Raw genomic sequence first — 23739 nt, 5'->3', positions numbered from 1 at the left:
TAATACCAATACTACGTATCATGCAAACAGGTAACAAAATGTAGAAAACATGGAAATTAAAAATGGGTTAAAAATGGGTTAAAAGTAGCATAAGCCCATGTTGAGGCTGGTGTTTAGAGTCGGCTGACGCGTTTCGAGGATAACCTCTTCATCAGAGCCTCTGATGAAGAAGTTATCCTCGAAACGCGTCAGCCGACTCTAAACACCAGCCTCAACATGGGCTTATGCTACTTTTAACCCATTTTTAATTTCCATGTTTTCTACATTTTGTTACCTGTTTGCATGATACGTAGTATTGGTATTAATTATTTGTTTTTATTTACTCTTATTTTCATATGAATACATTTTATACTTTTTGATGTGAGCAATTGATCACGCGCCCTTCATCCATCACTCTCCATTCAGTTTTACCTGACCATGCCGGGGTCAGTTCTGGGCAGCGGGACATGCAACACCATCCCTTTTAGCTTTACTACGGTTCACAATACTACTTTTCTCAAACCCAAACAGACCCTCACAAGCGCAGGAGTAATCTTTCCTTGTCCACATGTTGGGATGTGGCCTGGCGGGAACCCAGGCTGAGCTCTCTCCCATTACTAGTACATTACCATAGGACTCCGTGGATGTGTGGCACCAGGGATTTTTCTTTCTCTCTTCCCTTCAGTGACTACAGGAGCTGGGATGAGCTCCATCCCTCGCCAACACTCCTGCAGCACATTCGGTATCATCTACATTACTCCCCACATCGATTAAGCCTAAGCGACACACTAACAAACCGTGGATCATAGTGGTTACCTGCTGTTAGGGACAAATTTCTGACCCTGGATGCAGAGAGATTTTATTCAAGGGCAAAAATGTATCCCTACCTGCAGGTAACCACTGGATGTGCAGATACAGATGGATACATGTTTACGGCAGCAGACAGCCTTGGCTCTTTTCAGCCCATCACTCAAATGTACAGGCAGATATTAGAACATCTGAGATCCCGGGTGCAGGTATTTACAGTATACTTGCTGCACCATGGTCATGTAGGATGTATGAAAGAGATCCAAGACTGGATTTTAGCTAACCTTACTGTGCAAGTTGAGCAGGTGCAAGGGCTAACATATTGTAGTGAGCAGTAAATTCAATGATTTATTTAAACCTTAAAAAAATGTGTCCTAAAAAATTTTATGTAATGTTTTAAGAGATGAAAAAATAAAAGATATTGTGCACTGCCTACCACAGGATGGTGCCCTTTGCACCTGGTCAATATGATTGGCTTTTATTCAGTCTTAAACTGTAGCAAACCCAGCTTTTGAACTTGTACCTATAAGTAAGCCTATAATAACGCTTATCTGTAGGTATAGTGAATATCTCCTAAACTTGTGGTGTTTATGAGATATTCACATGGAAAGCAGCCGGTGATGTCACTGGTGCATGCGCTCTGAAGGGACGGCATACTGCTTGGCTATACTTCTCCTGGGGAGGAGCGCAGTTCGTTCTGCACTTTTGTGACCCATTTTTAGCCAACAGCCAGCTATAGCACACTGTCAGCTAACATCGCTCAGCAGGAGTTAGCAAAACAACAATAAACAATATTAATAAAGGATAAATGCAGTATAGATGGGGAAAATACTACAATAGATTAGAGTGCAGTCTAAGGGAATGACTGGGGTACACCATCTCTCAAATGGTACCTCTTTAACTAAATAAAGGGACAAGGCCTCAGGGCAGAAACTGTTAGAAGCAGTCTTTAGTCCTGAGCCCGGTAACAGTTGGCGAACTTTAAGGCAGTCATTGGGCCTGCAGTCAGTAGCTATAGAACTATAGGGTAGCTGAAAGGTAGTTCCTAATGGCTCAGTCTCTAGGGGTGGTAATGAATAGGGGCCACAAGGCCCTCTCACCAGACCCAGACACCAGACAGCAGTGACTCCTCTGATCAGGTGTCCACTCTCTCTGACTTGCCCGTGGCAACTCTAGTAAGCAGCAGAGCAGGTCTGTATCCTGGCAGCAGCTTGGTCCCGCCGCACTCAGATCACGCTCTGTACTTTTTGGTAGTCCTACAAACACAGCAGTGGGCTTTCACTGGCACAGGCTCCCTCGCTTCCTCAGATGGCATCCCTCAGCATGGTCCTCTCACACACTTGGCCAGTGTATCAGGAGGAGAAAATATTGCTTGGGAAAATCTGGTTCTCTCCTACTCACTGCCGCAAAGCTGGGTGAGTGCCGTCATCCATGTCCCATTGACTTCAATGCACTGTCCACCTTCTGGGACTACATGTACCCCTCCCAGTCCACAGCACTCCTCTGTACCTCCAATCCACAGCTCCTCTGTATCCCTCCCCTATCCAGAGCTCACCTCTGTACCCCCCCCCATCCACAGCACTCCTCTGTCTACTCCATTCACAGCTCACTTCTGCACCCTTCATCCACAGTTCACCTCTTTACACCCCGTCCACAGCTCTCCTCTGTAACCCCCTAACACAGCTCATCCCTGTACGCCGCATCCACAGCTCAACCCTGTACGCGGTGTCCACAGCCTCCCCCTGTACGCCGCGTCCACAGCTCACCCCTGTACCCCGTGTCCACAGCTCATCCCTGTACGCCACGTCCACAGCTCACCCCTATACTCCTTGTCCACAGCTCACCCCTGTATGCCACGTCCACAGCTTACCCCTGTACCCCGTGTCCACAGCTCACCCCTGTACCCCGTGTCCACAACTCACCCCTGTACGCCACGTCCACAGTTCTCCTCTATACCCCCTTCCACAGCTCACCCTGTGTCCATAGCTCACCCCTGTACGTCGCGTCCACAGCTCTCCTTTGTACCCCCCCTTTCACAGCTCACCCCTGTATGCCGTGTCCACTGCTCTCCTCTGTACCCTCCCCTATCCAGAGCTCACCTCCTTACCCCCCGCATCCATAGCACTCCTCTGTCTACTCCATTCACAGCTCACTTCTGCACCCTTCATCCACAGTTCACCTCTTTACACCCTGTCCACAGCTCTCCTCTGTACCCCCCTAACACAGCTCATCCCTGTATGCCGCATCCACAGCTCAACCCTGTACGCGGTGTCCACAGCCCCCCCTGTACGCCGCGTCCACAGCTCACCCCTGTACCCCGTGTCCACAGCTCACCCCTGTACGTTGCGTCTACAGCTCTCCTTTGTACCCCCCCTTTCACAGCTCACCCCTGTATGCCGTGTCCACTGCTCTCCTCTGTACCCCCCCTTACACAGCTCACCCCTGTACGCCACGTCCACAGCTCACCCATGTACTCCGTGTCCACAGCTCACCCCTGTATGCCGCATCCACAGCTTACCCCTGTACCCCGTGTCCACAGCTCACCCCTGTACCCCGTGTCCACAACTAACCCCTGTACGCCACATCCACAGCTCTCCTCTGTACCCCCTTCCACAGCTCACCCCGTGTCCATAGCTCACCCCTGTACATTGCATCCACAGCTCTCCTTTGGACCCCCCCCTTTCACAGCAAACCCCTGTATGCCGTGTCCACTGCTCTCCTCTGTACCCCCCTTACACAGCTCACCCCTGTACACCACATCCACAGCTCACCCCTTTACTCCATGTCCACAGCTCACCCCTGTATGCCGCGTCCACAGCTTACCCCTGTACCCCGTGTCCACAGCTCACCCCTGTACCCCATGTCCGCAGCTCACCCCTGTACCCCGTGTCCACAGCTCACCCCTGTACACCGCATCCACATCTCTCCTCTGTACCCCCCCTTCCAATCTTCACCCCTGTACCCTGTGTCCACAGCTCACCCCTGTACTCCGCGTCCACATCTCTCCTCTGTACCCCCTCTACCAATCTTCACCCCTGTACCCCGTGTCCACAGCTCACCCCTGTATGCCGCGTCCACGGCTCTCCTCTGTACCCCCCTTCCACAGCTCACCCCCGTAGGCCGCATCCACAGCTCTCCTCTGTATCCCCCCTTCCACAGCTCACCCCTGTACCCTGCGTCCACAGCTCTCCTCTGTACCCCCCCTTCCACAGCTCACCCCTGTACGCCGCATCCACAGCTCTCTTCTATACCCCCTTCCACAGCTCACCCCTGTACGCCGCTAGTGTTAATTTTGGCAGCAAATTTTGATTTAGTTTTAGTCTTAGGACTTCAATGGCATTTTAGTTTTAGTCCCATTTTAGTCTTCTGCAAGTGTTTTACTTTTAGTCATATTTAGTCGACTAAATCTCCAGCACATTTTAGTCGACTAAAGTGTCCTACATTTTAGTTGACTAAAATCGAATGGGTTTAGTTACAGTGTAATGCATTATTTAAGCATTTCTCTACAATTTCCAAACTTATTATATAATACTGAAATGAAAAATCAAATAGGTTATTATTTATGGTATTAAGGTTTGAACGTGACACAGATTTAGTCGATATATAAGGTCTTTAAGGTAAACCAAGTTTTGTTACAAGAATATTGCTTTTTTGACAGAAGTGTAACGTTAAAATAAAAATAAAAACTCTTTGTGTGATGATACCACCATGCAGTGTACATTTACATGAACTTGTTTGCTTTAATATATAATGAATGGCAGGTTTTTATGTAATCTTCAGGTTTTAAATAGATTTTTGTAACCACTTGCCGACCAGCTCACGCCGAGGTACGTTGGCAAAGTAGCACAGGTGCGCAAAACAACATACCCATACGTCGCTGCGTCATCCGTGGTCACAGGAGCGTGCCCGCGGGTCCTGCGGACTCGATGTCCGCCGGTGGCCCACGATCGTGGCACGGAGAGGCAGAACGGGGAGATGCCTATGTAAACAAGGCATTTCCCTGTTCTGCCTAGCAACATGACAGGGGTCTACTGCTCCCAGTGATCGTGATGTTCTAGTGAGCCTATCCCCCCTACAGTTAGGACATGCTGAGGGAACACAGTTAACCCCTTGATTGCCCCCTAGTGTTTAATCCCCTGCCAGTGGAATTTACACAGTATTCAGTGTATTTTTATAGCACTGATCTCTGTATAAATGCCAATGGTCCCAAAATAGTGTCAAAAGTGTCCGATCTGTCCACCACAACGTCACAGTCACGATAAAAATCGCAGATTGCCGCCATTACTAATAAAAAAATTATTAATAAAAATGGCATAAATCTATCCCCTATTTTGTAGATGCGATAACTTTTGCGCAAAACAATCAATATACGTTTTTTTGCGATTTTTTTTTTTTACCACAAATGTGTAGAAGAATACATATTGACCAAAACTGTGGAAGAAATTAGTTTTTTTATATATTTTTTGGAGATATTTATTATAGCAAAAAGTAAAAAATACTGCTTTTTTTTCAAAATTGTCACTCTTTTTTTTTTATAACGCAAAAAATAAAAGCTGCAGAGGCGAATACCACCAAAAGAAAGCTCTATTTGTGGAAAAAAAAGGACGTCAATTTTGTTTGGGTACAACGTCGCACGACCACGCAATTGTCAGTTAAAGCGACTCAGTGCCGTATTGCAAAAAAGGGCTTGATCAGGAAGGAGGTAAAATTTTCAGAAGTGGTTAAGCATGTGTAAAAAAACAGCTCTGGCAGCAAAAGAGTTAATCCTGCACAGATCACACAGTGTGATACTCTCCCATATTGTACAAGCTGTGAAGCCTATTGACAAGGAGAAATTCTCCTTCAGGGGCCCTCTATATATCCGTATGAAGTTTGAGTGTGTGCCAGTGTGTGAGAGGGTTAACTACACACAGACGAGACCCCACCATCCTCCTTCATGCTGCAGATAACAGGCATTGTTACTCTAACCCAGGGGTAGGCAACCTCCGGAACTGGTGCCGCAAGCGGCACACAAAGCCTCTTTTGCCGGCACTCAACTCCCTCCCCATCAGCAGAGCAGCGCAGGGAAGTGTCAGTGAGACACTAAGGCATTCCAATTTCAGAATTCCCCACACCGCACCTGCACAGAGGGGGGGGGGGGGGGGGGGCACTGTGCCCCCACACATTGTAAAAGATGTTAAACATTGTTTGGTTCTCTAACTTTGCTGTAGTTGCGATCGTCAGATTTTGTAATGGGGAAGAGATTGGGTGCAGTTCTGCTATGGGAGGGCGGTCCCTGTTTCTTGGAGGAGGAGGACTGTCATTGGCCACTGCTAAAGCCAATCACAGTCCTGCTAGCCCTGACCTCCATCGGGAGGAAGATGATTTGCTTGGTTGCCACTACCAATCTCAGAAAGAAATGATTAAACTATGATTGAGAAAACCACAATCAGGTGACAGTTTGTGGAATTACTGTTGAGCTTCTGGGAACTTTGTTGAAATTATTCCTGAACCTTACTACTTACTACTGAACCCCTGCACTGTGTCCCTTTAAGCCACAGCCAGTATTCAGCGCAATAAAAATCACACCCAACTTTTCCTGTGGCGCAGAGCACCTCACTTTTTCTCCGCTGCCGGGGCCAAACTTATGATCCTGCACACAGGCCCGCTGCTTTCAGAAAATGCCCCTGACCTGAGCTCATCATCATTCCACATGCTTGTATGTGACATCACATACATCACATACATCACATCTATCACATACAAGCACCTGGGCTGGATGCAAAAGTTGGATCAGCAGGATGAGTGTGCCAGGACAGGTAGATGTGTCTCATCTCTATTTCCTTTCACCACTCTGCATATCATGCATATCATAGATGAGAAGAGGGCACAGCGGTGGAGCAGATGAACAGGAGGGTACAGCGGAGGGGAAGATGAGCAGGAGGGGTTCAAATATGGGACAGATGAGCAGGGGGGTTCAATGTTGGGCCAGATGAGCATGGGGATTCAGTGATGGGCCAGATTAGCAGGGGGTTCAGCAATAGGCCAGATGAGCAGGGAGGTTTAGTGCTGGGGCAGATGAGAAGTGGGTTCAGTGGTGGCACAGAAAGGCAGGGGGGTAGAGCAGATGTGAAAGGAGGTATATTGGTGGGACAGAAGAGCAAGGGGTTACAGTGGTGGGGCAGGAGAGCAGGGGGAAAAGAGGTGGGGCAGAAGGGCCGAGGGATACAGAGGTGAGACAGATATGCAGGAGGTACATTGGTGGGGAAGATGAGAAAGTGGGTTACAGTGGTGGGGTAGATAAGCAGATGGGTTCAGTGTTAGGACAGATGAGAAGGTGATCCAGTAGTGAGACAGAAGAGCATGGGGATACAGCTGTGGAGCAGATGTGCAGGGAGGTACAGTGGTGGGGCAGAGGAGAAAAGGGGGTACATTGATGGGGCAGATGAGCAGGGGGTTACAGTGGTGGGGCAGATGTACAGGCGGTACAGTGGTGGGAGGGATGAGAAAGGGGTTCAGTGGTGGGACAGAAAAGCAGGGGGGTGCAGTGATGGGGCAGATGAGCAGGGTGTTACAGTAGTAGGACAGAGAAGCGAGGGGGGGGGTTCTTCAGTGTTGGGCCAGATGAGAAGGGGGTTACAGTGTGGGGAAAGATGAGCAGGGGGGGGTTCAGTGTTGGGGCAGAGAAGAAAGGAGGTACATTGGTGGAATAGATGAACAGGGGGGTTACAGGGGTGGGGCAGAAGAGCAGGAGGTACGGCGGTGGAGCAGATGTGCAGGGAGGGGCAGATGAGAAAGGGGGAACATTGGTGGGGCAGATGAGCAGGGGGTTACAGTGGTGGGACAGAAGAGCATGGTGGTACAGTGGTGGAACAGAAGAGTAGGGTGGTACAGTGGTGGAACAGAAGAGCAGGGTGGTATAGTAGTGCAACAGAAGAGCTGGGTGGTACAGTGGTGGGACAGATGAGCAGGGGGTTACAGTGGTGAGGCAGATGTGGTGGGGCAGATGAGAAGGGGGTACATTGGTGGGGCAGATGAGCAAGGTGGTACAGTGGTGAGGCAGATGTACAGAGGGTTACAGTGGTGGGGCAGATGAGCAGGGGGTTACAGCAGTGGGGCAAAGGAGCAGGGGGTACAGAGGTGGGGCAGATGTGCAGAGGGGTGCAGAGGAGAAAGGAGGCATATTGGCGGAACACATGAACAGGGGATTACAGTGGTGGGGGCAGAAGAGCAGGGGGTACGGAGGTGGAGCAGAAGTGCAGGGAGGTACAGTGGTGGGGCAGATGAGAAAGGGGGAACATTTGGTGGGGCAGATGAGCAGGGGGTTACAGTGGTGGAACAGAAGAGCAGGGTGTTACAGTGGTGGAACAGAAGAGCAGGGTGGTACAGTGCTGGCAAAGATGGGCATGGGGTTACAGTGGTGAGGCAGATGTGCAGGGGGTTAGTGGTGGGGCAGATGTGCAGGGGGTTACAGTGGTGGAGCAGAAGTGCAGGGAGGTACAGTGGTGGGGCAGATGAGAAAGGGGGAACATCTGGTGGGGCAGATGAGCAGGGGGTTACAGTGGTGGAACAGAAGAGCAGGGTGGTACAATGGTGGAACAGAAGAGCAGGATGGTACAGTGGAGGAACAGAAGAGCAGGGTGGTACAGTGGTGGGACAGATGAGCACGGGGTTACAGTGGTGAGGCAGATGTGCAGGGGGTTAGTGGTGAGGCAGATGTGCAGGGGGTTACAGTGGTGGGGCAGATGTACAGGGGGTTACAGTGGTGGGGCAGATGCGAAAGGGGATACATTGGTGGGGCAGATGAGAAAGGGGGTACATTGGTGGGGCAGATGAGCAGGGTGGTAAAGTAGTGGGGCAGATGTACAAGGGGTTACAGTGTTGGGGCAGATGAGCAGGGGGGTACAGTGGTGGGACAGATGTGCAGGGTAGTACATTGATGGGGCAGATGTGCAGGGGGTTACAGTGGTGGGGCAGATGAGCAGGGGGTTACAGTGGTGGGACAGATGAGCAGGGGGGTACAGTGGTGAAACAGATTTGCAGGAGGGACAGCGATCTGAGGTGTGAAGGTGCATGAATTGGGGCTGATCTGAGGTGTGGAGTTTTGACGGAATTGGGACTGATCTGAGGCGTGAGAGTGCAGGATGTTAATTTATCATTACTGCTAAGTAGTTTACAGCATTTACTTTCTAAAAAATCCTTATAGTGAGAGTGTGAAGTTGACATTTTTCTGTTATAAAATCGGCACGCTCAATTTCTTTGAAAACATTTTTCGGCACACTGTGCTCAAAAGGTTGCCTACCCCTGGTCTAACCTTTCTGCAGAGTGCGGAGTCTGCTGACAGCCTCCTATCTCAAAATACCAAGCTCCATCCAGAGGAAGCAGGCAGAGCTCCATGGAAACCGAATATTCTCAGAGTAAACGTCCCTTCCTTCACATTTTAGTTGAGAAATGAAAACGGAATGGATTTCCGTCATAGTTTTCGTCAGAGAATGAAAATGTGCTGTACTTTTCGTTTCGTTTTCGTCACTGTAAAAATGCCACTGATGAAAATCATGACGAAAATGTTTTCGTTTACTAAATTAACGCTGGAATCAGAAAAGGGCTGGCAACTCAGATGCTCTTGAATAAAAGTCCTTTATTGGGTTACATGGGTACACGGGTACATGCTACGCTGACGTGTTTCGGCTAAGAAGCCTTCATCAAAGCAAATTAACGCTGTATGCGCGTCCACAGCTCTCCTCTGTACCCCTCCTTCCACAGCTCACCCCTGTACCCTGTGTCCACAGCTCACCCCTGTACACCGTGTCCACAGCTCACCCCTGTACACCGTGTCCACAGCTCACCCCTGTAACCAGTGTCCACAGCTTACCCCTGTACCCCGTGTTCACAGCTCACGCCTGTAGCCCGCATCCACAGCTCTCCTCTGTACCCACCTTCCACAGCTCACCCCTGCACGCCGCATCCACAGCTCTCCTTTGTACCCCCCTTTCACAGCTCACCCCTGTACTCCATGTCCACAGCTCACCCCTGTACCCCGTGTCCACAGCTCTCCCCTGTACCCCCCTTCTACAGCTCTCCTCTGTACCCTCCCATCCACAGCTAACCCCTGTAACCTGTGTCCACAGCTCTCCCCTGTACCCCCCTTCCACAGCTCTCCTCTGTACCCTCCCATCCACAGCTAACCCCTGTACCCCCCTTCCACAGCTCTTCTCTGTACCCTCCCTTCCACAGCTCACCCCTGTATCTTGTGTATGCAACTCAACTCTTCCCCCCACAGCAGCTTACACAACCTGCCCCCCTCCCTGCCCAACTGTCATCTCTTTTCACAAATTTACCCCCCCAAAACACACACACACTTTAGAGCTTTCACCCCTTCACAAATTCAGCCCCCCTTCTTTTTACAGCTCTCCCCTTTTAGCAAATCCAGCATTCTTCCCCTTCACAAATTTCCCCCTGTTGCTCACTGTTCTCATCTCTTCCTACCCCATAGCTAGCACCTCTGCTCTGCAGTACACCTCCAGATGATTGTCTGCAAAAGCACCTCCCCACCACACACACTCACTCCATGCAGTGCTGCTGATCAGAATAGGAGGGAGGAGGAGGGGGGGTGAGCGGGGAATACAGAGAGATGCTCTGCTGCCCACACTCCCTGTCACAGCTGCTCCGATGGAGAAGGAAGCGGAGCAAGCATCTCTCCCTAGTCAGAGACTCTGTGTGGCCACTTGTAATAACCAGAGAGCAAGAAGGGGTCAGGGATCGGCTGCACTCACTCTGCCCCACATTAAAGATGGCCCTGGAGAGGAGGAGGGAGGGGAGCACTCTGGCACATCGGCGCCTCCCCCTGCGGCGCCTGGGTGCGGTGCACCCTTCGCACCCGCCCAGGATCGTCCCTGTCCCCTTGTACTCTGTGATGACCTTAAAGTGAATAACTCTACGCCAAGTTCACTACATGGACCACTTACGTATTTATACATGTTGATCATATCCCCTCTTAATCTCCTGTTTCTCAAGTAGCATACGTAGTATTTGGTTAGATGAAGGTAACACTTAACACATGGAGAACAGCGGCAAGATGATTAGCTTAACAGTTCCTAATACTAGGGTACCAGTGTCTCAGAAACACAGTCAACACAGGTGAGGTGGCTTTCTGCAATGCTGGTGGAACATTGGAGTAGTTCCAGGACTAAGGATCTCAATCTATTCAGGCTTACATTACTGAAGTAGCATCTGAGTAGAGGGGTGGCTGCTAGGCAGATTAACGGAGTAGCGACACTTGGAAGAACAAATCCAAAATCTTTATTACAGTACTGGAGTTCCAGGAATCATGGAGGCAGCAACGGTGTCCCTAGTCTGTCCCTCCTCATCAGGAACTTCTCCCTAGGGTTAAATAAACTATCTCAATCTAGCGTGGATCCTCTCCCTACTCAATCCACTTCACAACTACACACAAAATGCAGTGGAACACTGCTATTTATTAGCCTTTACCCTCACAAAAGATGGCCTCTGAGGTTATCTAGTGTTGCAGCGTCCAATCTGACCACTGCTCTCCTGATGACACCTTCCAATGCTGCAGAGGAACAGTGTTCTTGTCTTCCTCTATTCCCTCTGTATAGTGGCCAGCAACACAGCGCCACCTACAGAGGGCAGGGAAAACTGCACCTGCCTACAGGTCAGCATTTTCCAAGTAACTTATATACAGTATATTATAGTCAGGTTCATTGTTCTTTTTATGAAAACATTGGGAAAAGTCCATTTATTTGTATGTCCATTCATTCTAAAAAATAGTTGGGGTAATTTACACTTTCCCCTACTTTATGGTCATGCTTGAGAGTCATGTGCTTTTGTGCTTTGTTTATAGATTTGTTACTACATTAGAAGGACTAGACATAAAAAGCTATGGGATCAATTCACTAATGTTTACCGCATGTGATATAGCACAGTCATGTGTCTCATTTGCATACATTATTGCATGCGGTAAATAAAGTCCAATTTACAAAAAAGAAAACGATTATGCAGTATTTACCGCAAAATGAAAAATGTGTCGGTAAATATAATTTAAAAGGCTCTTCAGTCCAATTCATAAATGGTCCAGAGAGTAAAATAACATGCAATATTTATCACTAGGGTTTTGCTGGTGGTATCACATGCGATATTTGTCAAAAAACAGCGTGGGGGTCATGGAGACAAATAGCTGGTTGCTAAGACGCGGCCTGGGAAGCCGGCCGTCGTGTCCTTAACAACGGATGACTCATCAGCTGCGTTTTTTTTTTTTTCCCTTTTCGGGTGCGCATGATTGACAATGGATTTACATTGGTAGACACTGTCTTTTTATTTTTTATTAAAGGAAATGTCAAAAACTGTCTCTGTGTTTTCATTACTTTTTGGCACTTTTTTGGTGAATGGGTAGTCCATGCTCATTCACATGGGGGGGGGCTTAAAGGGGGCTTTCAGATTCCGGCCCCCACAACTACCAGCCGGGGTTGTGGGGGTCGGAATCTGAAAGTGAGGCCCTTGTCCCAGGTGGTGCAGAGCCTCCCCTGCCCCAAAGCACTCCCCCCCCATTGAGGGCATGTCGCCTATATAGTTCAGAAGGGAGGGGGGGCTCGCTTGTCCCCTTTCCTGACCTGCCGGGCTGTATGCTCAGATAAGGGTCTGATATGGATTTGGGGGGGGGGCAGGCCGTTTTGTTTTTTTTGTTTTTTACATTTTGCCGTGGGGTTCCCCTTAAAATCAGTTATTTTTCATCATTTTTAATTGTTGCCATTTTTTAATTACATTAAGCTGTCAGCGGGAAACCCACTGATGAGTCATCCGTTGTTAAGGATGCGGCGGCCGGCTTCCCGGCCTAATCCTTAGCAACCAGCTCAATAAGATTAATTACCGCATTAAATAATGCGGTAATTACCGCTAAATCGAACAAATACCACATTCGGTATTTTACGCAAAATTCTTAGTGAAGTGCACTTTCAAAACTGATTTACCACAAGCATTATTTTGCCGCATTTTTTAGGCTGTTATTTAACTCTTAGTCAATTGACACCTATATCTGCTATACAGTGTACTCAATCATGCAGAAGACATCCTAAATAATGTATGGGCTGCAGTTTTAAATATTTGGCACTTCCAAACCTATTTTAGGGTAAGTTAATAAATCAAATTGTATATACAAATGTACATCCAAGTGGCACCTGGTGTAATATACTCTCTCTTTGTTTTTGTGTGTTTTTTTTGCACTGCCTTTTTCCATGCCTAATTAGCACAGTATATATCCTAATATTTCAGCGTACAATAAAATATCAGGAGAGGTTTTTTTCCCATATTTTTCAGCTGTTTGCCCTGAAATCCTTTCATCAAGAATAGACACGCTCCTAACCCATTATCACACGACCCTCTTACTTCTACCAGATTCTCTAGACTGAACACTAGTACAACCAATATGCAAGCCAGCAGTCTCCTAGGCAACCCGATTTTGGGAATAATAATTGTATATACTGTATATATAAATACATACATTCTGTATATTTATTCAGCTCTGCTATCTTGCCCATTGAATAAGAGCTGTATGCAGCACACAGAATTCCTGCATAAAAAATAATTCCTGTCAACACTGCAACTCTTTGAATTGCCTTGCTCTGTACATCCTTAGCCTGCACTACCTCATTTGACAGCCAAAAAATGCTTTTCTTATTACTAGTCATCAATTGCCTATTAGCGAAAAATTCCAAAGGAAAATAAACAAACAAATATATAAAAATGACTCACTCTTCCGAATTGTGGAAATTGTTCAGTGCCTTTATCTAAACTGTTAAAATAAATACATTTACACTAATTGTCATGCCAGCTTAATTATGCTTGAGGTGATTGTAGCTGTATTAGTGCACTTGCAACAAAAACAAGTGTGTACTGTCTGTGATACTTTTTTTATTTGCTGTTCACTAACACATTTTCCACTTTTTTTATTTGCTATGTACTAACATCCAAATTTTCAAGGCAAGCTTTTGGGGCGTACCTCATTCTTCAAGGCCCAAGCAGTTCTAATACACAAAGTTTTAGCAGAATAGAAAAGAGGGCACGTAATTAGGGCCCACGTACATGAGACAGTGGACGCTAATAAATCAATAATAATCCCGCGCTACAGTAATAGAATTGTAAAAAAATTGTAAAAAAGTGCAAAACGTGATAAATAAATATATTGTTTGTATAATAATTAATACATAAATCCAGGGACATATAAAATAAAAAATAACAAGAAGTTCATGTAGTGATTAGAAAATACTCTTCTACTCAGGCATCTCTCTAATCAATAGTTTGTCCAAATTACTCTCATAAATAGGTTAAGAGAGGTGTATCATCCAGGAAATGAGCTCACAGAACTCTCACCTTAATTTCTTGAATTATTGGCATGTATTCCTGTTAAAAGATTTGTTCCGCTATTCTGACATCAACCACCAGGGGGTCCTCCGTTTCAACATCTGGTGTCCTTATACGGATGTTCTAAATCCCCGTCCTCGTAATGCTCTCACACTCCCGGGGGGAGGGGGGGGGAACAGGAGAAAGAAAGACCTCCAATAGTGTAGTATGTTAAAAACCACAACTAATTTTATTAAGAAAACAGGCTGGACTCTTACATCAATACTGAATAAAATCAACTCAAAATCATAACAGTGTGGCGTTAATACGCCGTTCTCACATCACTTCCGGTATTTACTCGACTTCCACTTCCGGCCACTCCCTACGCGTTACGTCATCACATGACTTCATCGTTGTACATTGCAAGGATTATAACAAACTTTATTGCAAATTCCTACCTTTTGTTTTTCTGAAGTAATCCATGTGTGTTTGTCTGTGCCTCTGTTCTGAGTGGGTCTAATGGGAGTGGTTTCATAATAAACTGTCAGGTGTGCAGGTGCAGGGCACTAATGAGGGAATCTGCTGGACCTGCATCCCTTTAGACATGTTCCTATTGAAAGTATCTCTCCAAAAATGAAAATTTTATTGCAGGGGATGCCTGAAATCTGACTTGTATCTTAGGCAGACTTCTGGGAAAATTGGTGAGCCAATCACACAAGCAGGAAATGATGTTTCTGGGGAGTGGTACAGAACAACTCCAGGTAGTTATATTGCATTGCATTCTCAGAAAATTACAGTGGCTGCAGATTGAAAAGTAAAGGTAATATTTAATAACATTCAATTACAATATGATTAGTGTCGCAATTATATGTGCTAGACTATTTTTTCTTTATTTGCTATTTTTTCCCCATGAAAGTGGAGTTACCCTTTAAATTCATTCATTTTTATTAAAAAAAAGAGAGAAAATTAGTAAGATATTTTTTGGTGTTGCTGCCCCTTTAAGATTATGCTCGCCTGCCATGTGGATTGTGGCAGGAAGGCTAAGTATCCACGTGCCCCTTCTGAAAGGTTCTTTACCCCTATAAATAAAAGTTCCGTCCCTGGTTTTGACACACTTGACCAGCTTCGGATCGACGAGCTCCCCTCCCTCCCACCCCTTGTCGCAGGCACTTTACATGGTATGTCACCCTTGATCCAAAGGGGGACTTTGGTTTGGATTAATCTTGATTATATTTCGCTTGAGTTCTGTGACTAAGCGATATGTGTTTAAGTTTATTATATATTTTAGTGTTTATTTGAATATAATAAATATTTGTTTATTCATCTTTAAACCAATAAAAGTGCCGTGGCCATTTCTATGCTAAGAAAACTGTTTGCGTGTTGTTTTTTTCTATTTATTCTGTTTTAATAAATAATTGGATTTGTTTAATTAGAAAAGTGCTTCTGTTCCATGTTAATAAGCCAATCGCTAAAGAAAAAAACAAAACAAAACATATATACCAATAATAACTAACCACTTGACCTCTGGAAGGTTTTACCCCCTTCATGACCAGGGCATTTTTTTGCTATTCAGCACTGCGCTACTTTAACTGGCTATAACGCGATCATGCAGCACTGTACCCAAAGGAAATTGATACCATTTTTTTCACACAAATAGAGCTTTCTTCTTAGTGGTATTTGATCACCTCTGCTTTTTTTTATTTTTTGATATGTAAATGAAAAAAGACTGACAGTTTGGGAAAAATAAAAACGTTATTTATCCAATAAAATCAAATTTCTTCATGAATTCAGGCTAAAATGTATTCTGCTACATGTCTTTTGTGAAAATAAAAGTCCCAATAACTGTATATTAATTGGTTTGTGTGAAAGTTATAGTGTCTACAAACTATGGTATATGTATTTGAAAATAGATCAGTCCGGCTGTATTAATGGCCTCATTTCTTGAGGCCCTAAAATGCCAGGACAGTATTAAATTTACCCCTTTTTGGAAAGTAGACCGACTGAGGTATTTAGTATGAGGCATGGAGAGTTTTTTTGAAGTTGTAATTTTTGTGTCAGAAATGTTTGGAAAATTAAGAAATTAAATAAAAAAATTTTCTTTCTTGCAATTTTTTTTACATACTGTCACCAGTGCAGTACCCCATCATCATATGGGGTTTTTTTTTACATTTTTTTTTTTCATTTTTTTTTTTTACCTTTTTCTTTTTTTTTTTTACTATTTTTTTTTTTTTAACATACTTTCATCAGAGTAGTGTAGTGTCACCATAGTGACACTGTACTACTCTGGAGGGGGGGAATCAGGGATTCTTTTTTTAAAACTTTGATTGCTGTTACAGTGATGATTACTGTAACAGCAATGTTTTGAACTATCATGAATTGGTTGCATTTGTAACAGCTGGGGATTACATTTATGTGCTGTGATTGGCCCAAAGCTATCACATTGAACAGGATGCTGTGAGTGGCCCATGTACCATGTGATAGCTGTGGGCCAATCACAGCATCACTATAGGTATCACAGTTGTGAATGAAATTCATTGTTGACATTGTGATTATGTGAAGGCAGAGAAGGCGGCCGGGTACTGGGCACTGCCCGGTGGACAGAGCGGTTGTGGGAGTGGCGTACTGTGGGCCCCAGGGGGCGCACGCATGCCCCTCGGCTGGATGACATACATGTACATTACTGTTGCTATGTATGTTTGTTTGTTTTTTTCCCGCAGAGATTATCAGATGTAAAATGGTTGAAAATCCACACATATACCCAGTGAAGTGACTAGCCTCAGATGATACAGAGAGATTAAACAAATCTTCATATATAAGTTGTACCTCTTTATCTGCAGCTATCTGTCCTGTAGATCCTTCTAAAAAACACACAGATCAGGGGATTTTTTCTCAGCTTAAGCATCAGGTGGTGGAGATCTCAAGTTATACAGTGTGAGGACAGCTCTGAGAGTTGATTGGAGGGAAGGGACACACACCCCTCCACACAGCATGCAGGAACAATTTAGAGCTAAGGATATAAATCACAGGCTGTGTGCTGCAGCCCCCCCCCATCACCTTTTTAACTCCTGGTGTCAGGAAAACCTGTCAGAAATGACTCCTGCAGAGAGCAAAGGAATGAGGCAGTAGAGATAAATGACACACAGTGCTTTGGATAGAGGCAAGTACACTTTTTTTCTGCATCAAAAACGCATGCAAAGTAGGTTATATGGTTTTCAAGGGCTTACTCACACCGGTGCTTGCAGTTCCAGTGCGTTCCAGAAAAAAAGTAGAACATGCTGCATTTTTCCTGCACTCGACTGTACTGGAATGCTGTAAAACACATCAATAACACACTGGAATGCATCGGAATGCACCTAAACGCACCAAAAAACGCACTGGAACACACATGTCCTTATAAAAAGAGGAACTACAGTATGCTCACGTAATTTGTAATAAAAAAACATCTTTGCCATTCTGAAGCTTCCCTCCAATCACTTTACATTATTATTCTATATATACTGTGATTCTGTATTTGCCAAATATTCTGCAGAAATCTCCCTCCACTAAGTCTGGCTGCAACCATTTTATCTGTTGGCAGCTGAAGCTGCTGCCTGTTCACTTCCTGGATTTACACAGACACACAGAGGCACACCTGCAGCTCTGCAGCCATGAAGTTCTCATTGGCCCTCTTATGACTCATCACCCCTCCCTTCCTGGCAAACTCTCATGAGATTGAGAGAGAGCTGTGCATGGTGTCATAAGCCTAGGCTAATGACCAGACAAGAAACAGGAAGTGGCCTGTATAAGGTATTTACTGGCAGAACAAAAATGTTTTACTATCCAAAGTTAAAACAACAAGAGAAAAAGATTTAATAGATAGAAAGTTGAAACTACTTACTGAAGATCTACTTTAAGGTTAAGAAAAAAGAGGGAGAAAAATGCACTGGGCTGCATCAAAAACTCACCAAAAACACATCAAAAACGTACTGGAATGCGTCAAAAACACGCATGCAGAAAAGCATCTGGAACGCATCGGGACTGCGTTTCTATGGTGTTAACTGGCCCTAATTGTTTTTGCAGCTTCATTACAAAGCTGTGAAATGAAGTTATATTGGTTGCTATTTTTTTAGCACAGGTTGAATAGAGTTTTAGTAGTATTTGGATGGGCATGAAGTAACAACATCAATTCTGACAAAGATGTGCACCTATGCTGTACATATTCAGTCAAAGAAATAGATCAGGCAAGTTCTTTGCAATATAGCATACACAGAAGGAATGTATTACATAGACAATTGGCATGTTATTAACTCGGTGAAGACAAATGAAATCAAAGACATAATCAGTCTGTGCAAAATAATATAACATAGGCTATATTATAATTAGAGCATAATTGGTTCAGAAACCATTAAAACTTAAAGTGTTGTACGCCATATTAAATATACAGATAGAACATAGTATTACCTTAGACATAACAGAAAACAAATGAGTTTATGACACTGCAGCCTAAGTACATTGGACCTAAACACATAAACCTAAGCAGGAGCTGTGTCTAATGGGCAGCAAGTAGATGATTATACCTGCTACAAACTCCTGTTTTTTTATTTAGAGTACTTGTAGCGCTGTGAATTTACACAGCGCTTTACATGTACATTCACATCAGTCCCTGCCCTCCAGGAACTTACAATCTAAGGTCCATAACTCACATTCATACATACTAGAGCCAATTTAGACAGGAGCCAATTAACCTACCAGCATATCTTTGGAGCGTGGGAGGAAACCAGCACAGGGAGAACATGCAAACTGCAGTCAGGTAGTGTCTTGGTTGGGATCTGAACCGATTACCCTAGTGCTGCTAGGCGGATGTGCTAACCACATATTTTCCTGAAGTTGTTTTAGGCAACCTCTGTTCAAGATGCCAACATGGTTAGTGGAAACGTCACCAGCATGTCTTTGGAGTGTTGGAGGAAACCAGCACAGGGAGAACATGCAAACTGCAGTCAGGTAGTGTGGTGTTTTGGATTTGAACCGATTACCCTAGTGCTGCTAGGCGGATGTGCTAACCACATATTTTCCTGAAGTTGTTTTAGGCAACATCTGCTCAAGATGCTAACATGGTTAATGAAAATGTCACCAACATGTCTTTGGAGTGTGGGAGGAAACCAGCACAGGGAGAACATGCAAACTGCAGTCAGGTAGTGTTGTGGTTGGGATTTTAACCAATTACCCTAGTGCTGCTAGGCAGACATGCTAACCACATATTTTCCTGAAGTTGTTTTAGGCAACCTCTGTGGCCATAGATCAGTTTCTTTTATGAAAGCATATCCATTGTTGTAAGGTAGGCACCCCAGCTTAGATCCACACCTTAGCTAATTGCTGCTTGTCCATAAAAATCCTGATGAAGTGGACGTTGTCCTGCAAAATGCATAGATATTACAGCTTCTGCAATATAATAATGCTTCACTAACCACATTGGCATCTTGAATGTACATTGGTGAATCTGTTTTTTATTATGACACAATCAATGTTTAATTGTATATGTCTTTCATGTAAAACGAAATAAATGTTGTACTTTTTTATATATTTGATGTATTATTTTACCCAGCACCACTCTTTAAAGTTCCATGGGCAAATTTATTTTAGTTTGTTTCAGAATATTGGGGACTAAGTGCTGCTCTGGTCTGAGCACTGGTGGCCCCTTTTTTCTTATATCCTTAAAAAAATACGTCATGCAAAAAGGTGTGCAGATAAAAGTGAAATTTTTTTTGCTTCAAGTAATCCTGTATCTTTAGGGCAAGATCAGAGAATGTGGATGCATATTGGGGCAGATTTACTAAAGGTTAATAGACTGTGTACTTTGCAAGTACAGTTGCACTCATTTTCCCCAGAGCTTAGTGAATGTGATAAAGTTCTGCTGATTTCCATTATCCAATCACGTGCAAGCAAAAATGCTGTTTTTTTTTTGGTTTTTTTTGTTTTTTTTTTTCCTTGCACCTGATTGGGCAAGCTCTATGGATAAACGAATGCAACTGCACAGTCTATTTGCCTGCCGTAAATCAACCCCATTGATTACTGTTGAAAGTTAAAATACATTTTTCATAAGAATAAAATGGGTTCTGCTGTTGCTGAAAATGCTTGTTGTCTGGCTATCACAATTACCCTTCATCAAAGCATACTGAGTCACTGATCGGAAAATATAAAGGTCAGTATAGTCAAAGAAAAGTTAGACATCCTTTTTTATACTTGTTACAGATAAGAGATTCAAAATATTAAATCGAAGCGTCACCGTGACAGCCAGACAGCTAGCAGAAATGGTCATCTATGGCTGCTTCCATATTTCATTCTTGAAAGGTTTCCTTTAATATGATTCTTAAAAAAAAAAAAAAAAAAAAACTAAGGTGGCTAAAATGTATAATATACATAGTTGCACAGTTAAGCTGAGAAAAGACACAATTCCATTAGATTCAACTACAAAAAACAAAACAAAAACAGAAACAAACAAAACCTTGCATCTTCAGAACCCTAAACCTACAAGAAAGTCAAAAGCTTCAACAGGAAAACACTTCTTCCTGATCCACAAACGCAATCAGAAAACTCCCTGTATGGACATTTCATTAAATTATTTACTATAAATTTTCTAGAAAACGAAAAGGTAATCACTTATGTGATACGTGATTTGACATATACCCATAACCTCCCCTGGGTCAGCACTGACAACTCTATTTGTCTGTTTGTATTTAAGTTCCTCTATAACTAATATCTGATCAGTTTCCATTATTCTCCCAACTTCTCAAACAATCCTCAGACTCCTTTCACACGTTTTTCAGGCGTTTTAGTGCTAAAAATAGCGCCTGTAAATGAAAAACGTCTCCCATACCACCCCCCAGTGTGAAAGCCTGAGTGCTTTCACACTGGGTGGTGCGCTTGCAGAAAGTTAGAAAAAGTCCCACAAGCAGCATCTTTGGGGTGGTTTCAGAGAGGTATATACATTGCTCCCAAAACGCCCTGCCCATTGGAATGAATGGGCAGCTCTGCCAAAGCGATTCGGCAGCGACGAAAAACGGGCGCTTTTAACTCTTTCTTCGGCCACTAGCGGGGGTTAAAAGCTCCCGCTAGCACCTGAAAAGTGAAGCTAAAACTAGTGGCGCTTTACCGCTAACACTGGGCGCTTTCAGTGTGAAAGTAGCCTTAGATGTGCTGGCTGCATTTGTTTACTTTTTTAGGCTTATTCCCTCTCCGTTTTCACCTGGTGATCTGGCTAGTAACACACCTCCTGTATTAGAGTGTCACCACTCTGGATGAAGGAGCAAAGGGACACCTTTGGACAGCAGCATAGTCAGTCTGGGAGAGAGGAGTGTTAGAATAGCAGATTTAGATTTAGACTAACAAATTGAAGCCAAACTCCAGCTCACACTGCAGTTACAGCAAAAATTTTTTTCTTTTGGGATAAAGGTTTTACATGAATAAATAAAAGCTGATCCTTGTAAGTACCTCTGTCAGTGGTAAATGGATTATCTCAAAACTCTGATTGAGATATAGATATAGATATATATATATATATATATATATATATATATATATATATATATATACAGGCCTGGACTGGCCATAGGGCATACCGGGCAGATGCCTGGTGGGCCAGGGCCGTCGGGCTCAACTTCGGGGCCGCGGTCTGATGTCTGTTGATGACCGGGCCACACAGCGAGAGGTAAGCGGCAACTGCAGCCTGGGGAGGGTTAACACAGACCACGGTCGCCGCTCACCTCCCGCTATGCAGCCGTGCCTGTGTCTCCTCTCCAGGCTCTCCTGCCCTGCCTACGATGTCATCTATCAGCAGAGCAGGGGCGGGAGGAGCCGGAGATCTGTATCTGTGGTTGCTAGGCAGCAGGTCGGATCCAATCAAAATAGCTATCGCTGCCCGCGCACGTGCGCTGTGTCTGGCGATAGCTAGGCAACGGGGACGCTGCCAGGGCTGGGGCCGCTGATGTCAGGGAAACGTATGACGTCAGGAGACCCCACCCACCTAGGCAGATTACAACCATTCAAGGGGAGTGAAGGAGGAGCTTAAGTACACAGAGAGAAGTGAAGCCATCAGATCAGGCGTGCATACAAGGAAAGAAGACACAGAAGAAATACAGGTAAACAAGAAAAGACAGACAAAGAAGTAATGGAGGACACAGGAAAGTGTAAATAGATAAAGATGAATGGTAGGAAAAAGGAGATAAGGAAGGGGGATGGAGGGAAGAACATATAGAAAGAAAGGGGGGATATATAAAGAGAAAAGAAGAGAAAGAGAGAAAAAAGGAAAAAAGAAACAGAAAAAGAGAGACAAAGGAGAGGAAATTAACCACTTGCTTACTGGGCACTTAAACCCCCTTCCTGCCCAGGCCAATTTTCAGCTTTCAGCGCTGTCACTCTTTGAATGACAATTGCACAGTCATGCTGCAGTTTACCCAAAATAAATTTTTATCATTTTTTTCACACAGATAGAGCTTTCTTTTGGTGGTATTTAATTGCTGCTGTGTTTTTTATTTTTTGCTAAAAAAAAAACAAAAAGGGACCAAAATTTTGAAAAAAAAACAAAAAAACTGTTTCATAGTCTGTTATAAAATTTTGAAAACAGGTAATTTTTCTCCTTCACCGATATGCGCTGATGAGGCTGCACTGATAGGCGGCACTAATGGGTACTGATGGGTGGCACTGATGGGTGGGACTGATAAGCGGCACTGATAGGTGGCACTGATAAGCAACACTGATAAGCGGCACTGATAGGTGGCACTGATGGGCACTGGTAGGCACGACTCCATGATTATCCCGTCACCAACCACCCTCGTGAATGGGTGGTTGCTGGAAAATGGGCTGCTCAGTCTAAATTGCCCGAGCCTATTTTTTGTCCCAGTCCGGGCCTGCATATATATATATATATATATATATATATATATATATATATATATATATATATATATATATATAAAAAACAGCATCCTTACTAGCCAAATCACCAGATGAAGAAGAATATAGGACAGAAAAGAATACCTTAAAAAGAAAACGAATGCAGCCACCACATCTGAGAATGTTTAAGCTGCAATATAATAAATGTTTGCTTTTGGGTTTATTAACGCCTTAAGAATTCTAACAGCATATATTTTCCTGACTTCTAGGTGGGAGCACTGTTAAATTCTTGTTTCTAGTTTGTAAATTTGTAGATTAGGTTAAAGTGGATATAAACCCTCACATATACCCAGTGAAGTGAACAGCCTCAGATGATATACAGAGATAAAACAAATCCTCCTACATAAGTTTTACTTGTACACTCTTTCAAAAGTGCAGATTGTGTTAAAAATCTTTCTTCATCTGCCAGCAACACATAGGGGTGGGTGGGGGGGACTGCACTTACACTGTGTGAGAGCTGATTGGAGGAAAGGCACCCCCCAACATAGGCAGAGGAACAAAGGAACATACAGAACTGTGTTCTGAATAGACAAGCTCCCTGCTTATCTCTCTCCCCGACACAAATTTTCAGCTCATGTAATCTCATGTGTCAGAGAACTTGTCAGAAGTGACTCATGTTGATAACAGAGGAATGAAGCACCAGAGAGAAACGGCACTCAGAGCTTTGGAGAGAGACAAGTAAACACTACAGAT

This window comes from Aquarana catesbeiana, linkage group LG02 (genome assembly GCF_042186555.1).
Source record: "Aquarana catesbeiana isolate 2022-GZ linkage group LG02, ASM4218655v1, whole genome shotgun sequence".
Lineage (NCBI taxonomy): Eukaryota > Metazoa > Chordata > Amphibia > Anura > Ranidae > Aquarana > Aquarana catesbeiana.
The sequence above is the reverse complement of the archived record's forward strand: the minus strand, read 5'-3'. Positions refer to the sequence as shown.